Source organism: Calidris pugnax, unplaced genomic scaffold (assembly GCF_001431845.1).
Source record: "Calidris pugnax isolate Ruff unplaced genomic scaffold, ASM143184v1 scaffold167, whole genome shotgun sequence".
In the NCBI taxonomy this organism is placed as follows: Eukaryota; Metazoa; Chordata; class Aves; order Charadriiformes; family Scolopacidae; genus Calidris; species Calidris pugnax.
Genome location: NW_015091045.1, coordinates 986,935 through 998,394, shown reverse-complemented (window position 1 = coordinate 998,394; position 11,460 = coordinate 986,935). Strand labels below are relative to the sequence as shown.

Sequence of the window (11,460 nt, the reverse complement as noted above, 5' to 3'; positions counted from 1 at the left end):
GGTCTATTTGCCTTCTTTTTGACTAGCTAAAAAGGCTGGGGTTGGCCAAGGGTGTGCTGATACAGCACAAGAAATGCCAGGCCCGACTCATCTATTTTGATGTCTGGCTAATCTTCCCACTTCATATGATTAAGGTCAAACTGATTACCCGATTATTTTTCTTCAGGCAGATTATTGTGGGGAAGCTTTGTTTTCCCCCAGGAGCAGGGGCACGGCTGGGAGCATCCGGGTGTTCCCTCCGAACTTGCATCACGGCTCTTCTGTTTTCTAATTTGGGGCCGTGACGCAAATATTCTGAAGGACTGAGACGCTTAAGCCTGATGAGATCCATAGCTTAAACGGAGGGCGAGGAGCGAAACACAGTGTCTTGCAATATAGGCACAGGGGAACAAAGAAACTTCTGTTCACCTCAGCTTTACGTAAGTGGGAATAGAGCAGGAGCCAGGCTAACCATCACCTGTCCTGCTGCCAAGTTCCTGCAGAGGTTCCTCCACATTAATCACGCTGTTTAATCACGGCCATCTGTTCCAACAGCCAGCTATGTGGCAGTCCCTCGGGGCTGGGACACACCCACACCCACCCCCCGCGACGGTACCCGAGGCAGGTGGAGCTCGGTGAGGGGTGAAGGCGGCCCCTAGGGCGGGGAAGGTCGAGCAGCACCTGGAGGCGGCGGGGAGGAGGCCGGGGGCCGAGCTGTGGAGGCCATTTGCCGGCGGGCGGGTGAGTGAGGGCCGTGCCCCGGAGGAGGGCTGTCCTCCGCGCTGAGGGAGGCCTCTCCCCCTCAGGCGGGGCTATGGGGGGGGGATGGCGGGGGCTGGCGACTGCTCACCTCACGGGACGAGGCCGACGGCCGCTCACCTCACGGGGCGGTGGCGGAGATCGGCGGCTGCTCACCTCACGGGACGGTGGCGGCTCCCTCAGGCGCGGGACGGCGTCCGCCTGTTGCCCCGGCAACCGGGCCCGCGGTCGATCGCCCCCCCTCAGCCCTCCCCGCAATGGCTGCTCGGGCGGGGCGGCGCCGTGGTGAGGGGAGAGCGGCGGGGGGCGAAAGGGACCGGGGGCTTCTCCTCAGCGTCCCGGCACCCGGGTTCTCGGCAGCGGGGAGGCCGTGGCCTGTCCTTCTCCTCAGGCCTGGGAGGGAGGGGGAAGGCGCCTTTGGGGATGGCGGTGCCCCCAGCAAAGCCAGGCCCTGAGGTGATGGCTGTGCCTCTCCCCGGGGGTTCGCAGAGAGTACCTGGATAGGTTTTGGGGTGTTTTCAGCCCCCGTGGTGAGGACCCAGGGTTGGGGAGATGGGGGTGACTGGGACCTAACCCCCTCCATCCCTCTGGCAGGGGCCTGGGCCTGCTGCAGCCCTGGGGTGGCCACAGCGGCCCCTGAGGCGCTGGTGGAGGGAAGAGCCAGTCGCCATGATGGGAGCTGCTTTGGTGCAAGGCCTTGGGCACGTCTCATCGTGTTTCTCTGAGAAATCTCCCCGGGGATGGTGGATACCTTCACCCTAGAGCAGTGTGAGGTTTCTGCTCTGTTTTCAGAGAGCACACGTTTGGGATACTTTGTTTGTTTTTAAAGAATGTCTCCAGAAGACTAACCACAGAGTTGCGGTGTTTTTAACCCGAAAAGACAGCGTGATCCAAACATACCCTCTGTTTGCTTTCTGTCTTACCCATCTTTCAGAGGAAAACACACTCAGTGCAGCATCAGGCTTGTGAGTCGTAAGGTATGGAACAGCACATGTTCCTAAACTCAGGTGCATCTTCTTATTTTGCCATATAGAAAGGAGTTTTATTAATATTTAGATAAAGTGACACAGCAGTGTTAGTTCTCCAGTTCTCCACTACAAGGCATGGTGCATGTACCAGACATCGGCCTGTGACTCCATCTAGCACATACTAAGACTTTGTGGTTTTGTCCTGCTAACAAGGATGAAAAGAACAAAAGGGCAAAGCAGATAATAGCAAACAACAGTTGTATTTAAAGCCGTTACTTTGCCCTTAGTTCACCTCCGCTGTTCTTAATATTGTCAGGTTTCCAGAGCTCAGTGGTATCTCTTGATTTGGAATTTCCTTGTTTGTTGAGGTCAGCCTGTGAGGATTATTTTAATGATTTTCTTAACTCTTCATGCAATCTTTTATTGCAAACAGGAAAAAAAATAATAACTTTAAAACGTTGAAAAATATTAATTAGGTAGAGAGGGAATATTGCCCAGGAATATTAGGTTTCAGAGTAGCAGAGATGTCTTCCCTGTGTCAGCGTAGCTGTGGCTAATTCCTTCACTTACTGCTGTCCTTATTGTGGTTGTGGTGCCAGCACTGCACGGGAATTCGTGAAGTATGCAAAAATAAAGCACTCATTGCCCTGGAGAAGTTAAAGACACAACCTCAGGAGAATCTCCAACTGCTCTGCTGATATAACCTAAATAAGAGGTGCAACCTTGTTTGGCATTCCCGCCGGTCCCATGTGACATGCAGTAATATGCTTAAGTCCCCAAATACTGTTGTAAATCTGGCCCATAATCTACAGCGCAGAAGCAGCAGGGATCTGGGAGCAACATCTGCTCTGAGTGAGCACACCGACTACCTCTTAATACGTCGTGCTGCTGAATAAGGGCCCCGCTCTCTCTTTCCACTGAAATCAAGCTGGTTTTAGCAACAATCTTGGTCATCGCAGACTCCATTCCATCATGGATGTAGAACTGACCGTTTAACTGTTTGGCTTTGTTTTTTTTTTTTTAATTGAGTCTTTAGGTGCATTTTTTCCTTTTCTTTTTTTGACCTTGGCTTCCCCTTTCTGTCTGTATTATTTCAGGAGTGAGTTTTCATTGCCGACTCTCCTGCTAACATAGCAATTGTGCTGGGCAAATGACAAAGGCAAAAGAACTAACAGATGAAAGCCAACTGGTGTTACCCATATGATTTAAAGTTGCTTTTTCTTTATATAAACAACATGCCTGAGGTTGCTGTTTCAGCTTGCTTTATCCCACCCATGAATCTCTGGATTTACATGTCAGTCTGGGCTCTGCATTGTATCTTTTTCCTTTTTCTTTTGTGTGTGTGTGATTCATTATAGTTTAGCATCATAAAGAGAATCTCTAGTGTGCAACACGTACAAGTCAGAGATACCATTATAAAATTGCTGTCCTGCAGTGCATGTAATCAGGAATATGCCCTGAGAGGAAGCTTTGGCTTCCCTAAGATGCTTTTAGAATTCTTGTGTGGCAAAATATCTCCAGCATGCCCCTGGGTGAGCAGTATCAAATGAGTTTCAAAGCCCGGGTTTCTTCTTTGTGCAGTTTTATTTTAGGAATAAACACTGCAAAATCCAGCTCAGGGCTATGAAAATGGGAAGGTCTCAGCCTTATTGGACCCTTTGGCATGACATGTATTTAAAATGTCGCATCAGGATAAGGGTGATGAGATTCCTGACCTTGTTTGTAAGGGTGTGCTAAGCTAACAGGCTGTGCCTCACACACCGTTGCAAATTTTCATTTTAAAGCATTATCAAAGCAGTGTAAACCCTTCTGTAGCAGCAACAAACCTCACCTGACTCACTGAAGAGTCACATTTGAATTCAGATTATTTCTGAAGTTGCACAGTCTGTTATTTTGTACAAAATTACAGTGTGGCCACGACAGGAACTTCAATGAAGCTGAGAACAGTGGTATTTGGGAAAACCAGAATATCATGGTATTTATGCTCATGCTTTTTGCAGGCCTCCACACTGCCTAAGGGGGAATCTTTTAAGAGCTAGATCTTCACATGAAGATCTGGTTTCATTTTCTTTCACCATCTGGGAATTGATATATTCTTAGAGGATCGCGACTTGTTTATCATGTTCTGAAGCTGGATTCTCTTGCATGAAAGCTGAAGTGTAAATATAAATGAGAATAGAGGGAGTTCAGGAACACTGGAGATGAATACAAAATTGAACAGCAGCACTTCATCACAGAATGGTTTAAAATCAGGTACTGCTGGCTAAAAACAAAACTACATTTTAGCACTTTAATCATACTGAGCTTAAAATTCAGGAAAAAAGGAAAGAAGGGGCAAGAGTAAGTTGATTTTAAAATGTAATTCATTATAATACAAGGATGTTTATTTCATGTCTATCTCAAGGTAATTAAAGTGAATCAATGTTTGATCCACTGACTGTTATCCCAAGAGTTTTGTTCATTTTGATGAATAAACCAAGAAAATGCCATGTAATTAAAATATGGAAGTAGTTCCGCAGAGGACAAAAGTAGAAGTAGGTTGAAGAAGGGATTCTACACATGACTAGAGGACAGGTCCATCAGTTGCTACTGAATAATACAATGATCCTAGTGTAAGATGCAGCTCAGGAAACCTTAACTGGTTATTAACTGGTTGTTGCCAGCAGCAAGAATGGCCAATGAGTGAGAGAATCTTTCTGTGCTCTTTCTGTAGCTTTTGGCAGCTTTTGCTACTGGATATAAACAAGGGAGTGGGCGAGGGGGCTGTGCAGAGACCCCCACAAATGCTGAAGTTGTCATAAAGAGCCTTTATTTGTCAGCTCTGTGTCCCTTAACGTGATAAAGGTCATTTGGCTATGTTTGGTAATAGATCTAGTATTGCAGGACTGAAGCACTGAATGCTTTTGGGTTTTTCTAATTAAAGCCAAAAAACTTATAGACTTCAATTTAAATGAGTGACACTTGGCAGGTCTGAATTCTGCAGCTGGAGAAGGTCCAGCGCAGTCAGACTCCAAGATATGGGCTAGTAATTGCCTCCGGTCTGAAACTATTTTTTACCAGGCAAAACACATAATCTGGTGATGTTTGTTATAAGCTATATTTTACTTCGAAAACCACAACAATCCTTTGTCCTCTGAGGAATGTGGAGTTGCATTTGTGCCCTTTTGATGGGGTTTTCTCTTTTAGCCTTTGTTCTTGGATTTGCTGCGCAGGTTAATGTCTACTTTGTAAGGATGGGTGCGTTGTCGTGGGTTGGCCCCAAGCACCAGACAGCCCAGATTTGTGTAAGCCCTGCAGCAGACGAGGAATCCAGTTCAGACCTTCAGTCTGTCCTCTGGTTAAAGGAAAAATAGCCATGGTCTGTCCTCTGTAAGTAGCTATTGTGGCTGGGAAACTGAAATGGAGAACCACGTCGTCGTCTTACACCCTCGCTTGCCCCCGTAGGGGTCAGATGGGAAGCAGAAGTTCTTCAAAGGCTGTTTTCATCTCTGCACCATTTTCTATGGTGAGAATCATCGATGCAAAGAAATGCTGCTGCCTAAGTTGAGACTTTATTGCCTGGTGGATGTAGTGGAGCTACATTATAAATGGTGGTGGTGCAAGTCCAAAGTGAACTTTTTTTTTATTCCCCCCAAGTCCTCATGTTATAAATTACATATTCACAATGTATATTTGAATGGCCTTGTTACCCTGTTCTGATTGCTGGCAGATGCTGTACAGCTAATGGTGTCATTTCTGTTACTACATCAGTTGTTAAGTGGGCCAGAAAACAGCCTTTAAGATTAAAGTTTAATCAATCCAACTATTTTGAGAGCAAGCAAGTATAGACTTTATTCTTCTCGGGAATTACAGTCTACTTTTTGAAATCCCTGGCAGAGATAGAATGTTCAGTCAGAAAATGTCTCCAGTGAGAAATAGCAGGCAAAGAATATTTTCTGTGGGATGGCATGAGCAACCTTGTACTTTAAAGCTTGTATATTAATTGCTTGTTAATGGGCAGCTCTTGGCAGGCTTTCTCTTTGCTATGGCCTCAAGAATTTTAATGGAGCATCAGTCAGTGAGTGGAGAAAATATACTTTAAAAACAATCAACAGGATATTTGGTGGTTGTGTCAGTTTGTGACATTGGCTGAATCAGTCATGTTCTAGTTATGGTCAATTATAAACTCTGCGTTAACTTAATTAAGAGCAGAAAGATGCATTACATTCTTCCTATTCCAATGCAATATGTTTTTCTGGATTATTATTTCTTTTTTTCCCTGCCTGACATATGTGTTTTCAGAAAGGTTATAAGGAGAGGCAAACAGAAATGTTAAAAGCCCTGTGGGTATTAAGGAGTTCATTTTCTGTGTCTTGTTTACAGGCCTCTGAAAGTGATTCTGGAAATGTTTTCAAGCTCACTGAATGTTTTGTATACAGTGTTTTCACAAGCAGAGAGGCTATTACAAGCTTGAGCCTTATAGGTACACTAGTGCATGTATGTAAATATGTACAGTGTGTCCTTTTCTTTGGAAAAAAACACATTTGTTTATCCTGTACTCATGGAAAAAAAATATCGTTGCTGAGGTGATTGTGCCTCCCTGTTTTGATTCCTGTGCTTTCCCTTGCTTTAGTGGTCACTGGCTGAAATTTCCCCAAAGGAAGGGGTTCTTCCCAGAAAAGAAGGGGCAGATAGCTCCGATTAACGACATGCCTTAAACCAACCAAAGGTAATGTGAAAAAAAAAAAAAAATAATCCAGTGGGAAAATAGTAAAGTGCAGGAAAAGGCTTCAGCTCACACTGAGTGAGGTCTGTTGCTTCAAAAAAAGGAGTCCTCGGCACAGAAAGGCTTTTCTGTACCCAACTGTTCTTTGCTGCGTCGCCTCCTCTCGTCTGTTCTGGCCACCTCGTTTGGGAGGAGGAAGGGGAATTCTGAATTGCCACGACCTGAACGAGCTTTAAATTCTATCTGACAAATTGATGCATGTTTTGGCAATGCGATAGCTGAAAGGTGAGAGCACAGAGCAAGTTCTCCCTCCCCCTGATCTGGCACGTTCCCGTTCCAGCTGTCTGAGCATCATTCCCACAAAAATGGCAGGAGCAACTCCCCCTGTAGAACAAAGGAGGACTGGCTCTTCATTTTCCTCACCTCTTCTAGCTCTGCACCTCATTACTTCTGTTTCCAAGAAGTAGATGGGGTAATAGTAATTCTATGGGACGTGTGTTGTAACACAGGGATTGGCAAACTTTCCTGGGGGAAAGAAAGGGCTCCAGACTGTCTTTTTATTTTTTTTTTTTCTGTCCCAAATTAGATGTTAAATGTGTTGGGAGGAGCTTAGAGACCTCATCTTTCAGAGAGGGAAGACAGTAGCAGTCACTTTAATGGTGGTGCCTTGCTTTTTGTGAAAAGCAGAGTGTCCCTGTTGTGGAATTTGATGGCAGCCAGAAGCCAGGAGCTATTGCCCCTCATGGACACTTCTTTTAGGGTCCTGGTCCTGCGCTGGCTTTACTGCCCACTACTCAGGGTCTATCTTGTGACACCTTTTGTATCAATGCCAACGAGCCCTAATCTGTTTTTCCTCATTAGTACATACTTCCATAGTACCTGATGAGTAGAAAAATATTGCAAAGCCTTTAGAATTGCTGTATGCCTAACAAAGTGATACTAGCAAGAAACTGGAGAGTTAAACTACTTAACAGATCCAGCTTTTCACCTTTAAACACACACCTTGTTGTATAAACATAAGTATTGTACACACAGCATGAGCTGCAACCTTAATTCTGCTGGGTCTTTGTCCTTCTGGACGCGTTGTTATTGCTAGATTGTGTTTTCCTTAACGCCGGGAGCTCTGCAGGCTTAGCACAGAAACTAGCTCTTGGAAGATCACAATTTAACCAAGGTTTTTATGCAGAGTGGAGATGAGAGAAGGTTAACATCTCCAGGCAGCAAAGATAATGCTGCAGTCAAGGTCTTCAGCTGTTGCAGGGCGGTCGCTCCCCATGAAGAGGATTTTAGGTACAGCCATCAATTGTGTGTGTATCCCACTCACTCTGGAAGAGGGGCACCACCAGGGTAGTGAAGGGACCAAATTAGTCATGTTTTTGCACGGGAGGCCTCTGTTAATCGAGTCTGTCTGTGCAGCACACAAGGTTTTATCCAGAACGTGGAAAATACTTGAAAAAAAAAATAAATCCCTTAGCATGTAGCTCTGGAGAATAAATCTACTTGTTGCATTGTATCTGTTCAGGATCCTCCTCTCCATCTAGTTTTAATGCTTGGGAGATGGTCTTACGTAGTGAAGATTATAACAGGTTAAAGAGGCTAAAAGGCTAAATTTTAGCTCGAGCCCAATCCCAACAGCTCCTTCAGAAAGCTGCACAGTGAGGAAACAAAACCACATGGAGAACAGAAGAGTTTGAAACGACTCCTGTATGACTGGATGCATAAATTAACATGTCTGTGCTACTGTTTTTATTTTGAAATACCATTTTTCTAGCACAGCTTTAAACTCCAAATCAATTCTCTAGTTCAAAATTAAAAGCAAACCATCCACCAGCCATGCCAGGGTTCACTTCGCTTGGGCATGTCGTTTGTTTAAAATATCTTGTGTTGCTTTGTTCATCAGGTTCAGATTCTTGATCCATTCCAGCTTCGGTGAGATGCTATCGAGCGCTCTCTCCCTATGGATATTCAGAGCTTCTTTAGCTTCTGAAGTCCTGTAAGTCCTGTACAGTTCATGGTCCTTCTCTCACTCGCTCTCCTTCTCCCTCCCTTTTCACTGTCGCTGGTTTTGAGCCTTTTCCTTTGTTCTAAGCCTTTCCATGTGCTTGGAATAGCTGGCCAAGCAGAGTTCACAAAGACACATTTTTTCTAAAAAATGGTTCTTAAGACTCAACTTATTTCTAGCCACTTTCCAACTCAAAATGCCATACATCATCCTGTGTGTGTTTTGTGTTGATTTGTGTGCTCCTTTGGTGCCGTTAGACTGTAAGTTTTTGGAGCTGACTCTTATTTGCACAGTACGTTTTACCTTGTGCACACTGCTCTGCTCATCTAAGGCTCTATATAAATAATGAAAACATACAGGGCTTGCTGGCACAAGTCGGTAGAGCTGCATTTCCTGAGGCTCTGCTTCAGAGCTCTGCTTTGTTTCCGGGAGCTCTGCTTTGTTTTGGAGTCTGTTGTGCAAGTATTTTACATAAAGCTTCATGTGAGCTTCAGTTCCGAGTCTCGCGTGTTACGTAAAGTACATACAGCCCCGTGTTGCACCAGAGGATGCAGAATGCAAAAAAGGCTTAGACAGCTTCCTTTCCACTCCCATCTCTTCCTCAAATGCAGAAAGAAAATAGCTGAGAACCCTGCCCGGGGCATGGGAGGGGACACAGTTGTCCTGAAAACACGCAGAAGGTGTGTCACCAACCCACAGAGCAGCTGGGTTCGGCCAACAGACAAGCTGTGTGAATGAGCTCTCAAGAAATACCTGCTTAGAGTGACTGTAGTTGTAACTTTAGGATATGAAGCAAATTTGGGTTAAAAAAAAAAGAAGCCTACATCACTGAAGTAACCCATTTGCCATACAGACGGTGTCGTCAGGCCTGGTCAAGAGCAGCAACCCTCCTGGAAGTTTGCCAGGTTGAGTTATTTTTGCATTGTAAAGTGCCTTCAGATAATTTTTCTGAAGGGTGCTATATAAATAAAACAACTGCCTGATTGATTTAAAGTGAATCTCTTGAATTTTGGCTCCCCCTTCCACAAATTACATGTGTCTAAATTTCCCTGCTTCAAAAATTAAACCAGATACATCATGGGTGGAATGAGATTAATTTTATTACACACAATAGTTCATTAGTGAAGTAGGAGCAATTTCATGTATTTATGCGTAGCCTGCCCAGAATTTTTTTACTGCAGCTCTTTCAGATGTAAATAAAAATATAATGCTCATTGAATTGCTTATTAGACAGCATGCAGTAATAGAAAGTGTTGATGGTGGTGTGCTGTAGGTTACATTTCCAAATTCCTAGGGAATATCAGGCTGAAATTGGCACTGGGGACTAAGCTGGTGATGGAGGGATGACGTTTTGGCCAGAAGTGTGGGCTGAGCAGAAAAATGACAGAAGCAAAGGGTTGGGTCATGGTATCCCAGATCCAGGCTCTGCAGCGTGGTGACCAACGGCTTGCACTTGCCCTGTGGGGAGCAGAAGCCTGAGCTCAGCTCTGGAAGCCCCAGGAATTCAAAGAGGGGCTGGGCCTTTGCAGCCATTGTTACGAGTCATAGAATCACAGGATGGTTTGGGTTGGAAGGGACCTTAAAGTCCATCCAGTGCCACCCCCTGCCCTGGGCAGGGACACCTCCCACCACACCAGGTTGCTCCAAGCCCCCTCCAACCTGCCCTTGAACCCCTCCAGGGATGGGGCAGCCACAGCTTCTCTGGGCAACCTGGGCCAGGCTCTCACCACCCTCACACCAAACAAGTTCTTCCCCACATCTCAGCTCAATCTCCCTCTTTCAGTGTCAAACCCTTCCCCCTCCTCCTAGGGCTCCCCTCCTTGTCCCCCCCACTTCAGGCGACAGGACGAGAGGAAATGGCCTCAAGTTACGCCAGGGGAGGTTCAGGCTGGATTTTAGGAAAAATTTTTTCATTGAAAGTGTTATCAGACATTGGAGTGGGCTGCCCAGGGAGGTGGGTTCAGGAGGTGGGCCCAGGTTCAGAAGACGGGTTGATGTAGTGCTGGGAGATATGGTTTAGTGATGGTGTTGCTTTTTGTTTGTTGTGCGGGTGTCTATTTTTGTCAAAATTAGGTTGACGGTTGACAAGATGATCTTTGAGGTCCCTTCCAACCTAGAAGATTCTGTGATTCTGTGATCCAGAGTCCCTCCCCATCTCTCCTGGAGCCCCTTGAGGGACTGGAAGGGGCTCTGAGGTCTCCGCGGAGCCTTGTCTTCTCCAGGCTGAACCCCCCAACTCACTCAGCCTGTCCTCCCAGGCTCTGGTTCTCCAGTTTTCTGATCATCTTTGAGTCCCGTGAGGATGCCCAGAGCTGGAGTGAGAAGTCTCCACCTTTGGTGCTGTGTGACCCAGCCCTGCAGAAGACCCTGTGCTGGGTGCAGGGCAGAAGGTGTTTGTGTTGCATAAATTCACGTGGGGTGGGAGCTGTGCGTTCGTGGCTGCTCACCAAAGGTTCTCCCCACTTAAACTGCATGATGTTTATGTGCCTGCATCTGTTTTTGTCGAGTAGGTACCATATGTGAATATGCTTTTTTTTTGCTTTTTTTTTTTTCTGATGCCACAGTATCTTTGTAGCCTGGTTTATTCCTACATCCATAAGAGCAGCTGGCAGCTGGATGAGACTAGCAGACCTGTTAATGTCAGTCCTGAGTCAGTCAGCAGGATCAATGTTTTGAAGCAGTTCGTTCTCCCAAGTGGCTGATGACAGGAGCTGCACAGAGATTTCTGCTGCTGGAACTGAATTCTTTTTCATTATGCAGTAACATCGTGTTGCAACACAATTAGAGGAGCTATTCCTAATCCTGCCTGCCTTTGCTATTATTTTCAGATCACTATCTACTTGGTAATAAATACGTTGTCCTCTTGAAAGACACAAAAATGGTGGCGATGAGATGGTATATTTTCAGCTGATTTCAGCATAAACCTGTGCAACTTTGTCTGGTTTAGTGCAGTTCTCATTCTTTTCTGCTCGGAACTGTTGAGACTATGCAAGGTGACCTTCTGATATGAAGCACTCTGCTGAGGCCACCAAACTCACCTCATGTTG

The 11,460-nt window shown here is 45.6% G+C and overlaps 1 long non-coding RNA gene across 2 annotated transcripts in view; it reads left to right on the top strand.

Moving 5' to 3' along the window:
• Positions 1-463: 463 nt before the first annotated feature.
• The window catches only part of LOC106896472, a 36,360-nt gene continuing 25,363 nt past the window's right edge, over positions 464-11,460 (top strand). The window contains exon 1 of one of the 2 annotated variants that reach the window (XR_001413635.1): positions 464-720. This is a non-coding gene — a long non-coding RNA (uncharacterized LOC106896472). Of the gene's footprint in view, positions 721-6,324; positions 6,415-11,460 lie in introns of those variants that run through there. The other variant, XR_001413636.1, reaches the window with a different exon arrangement.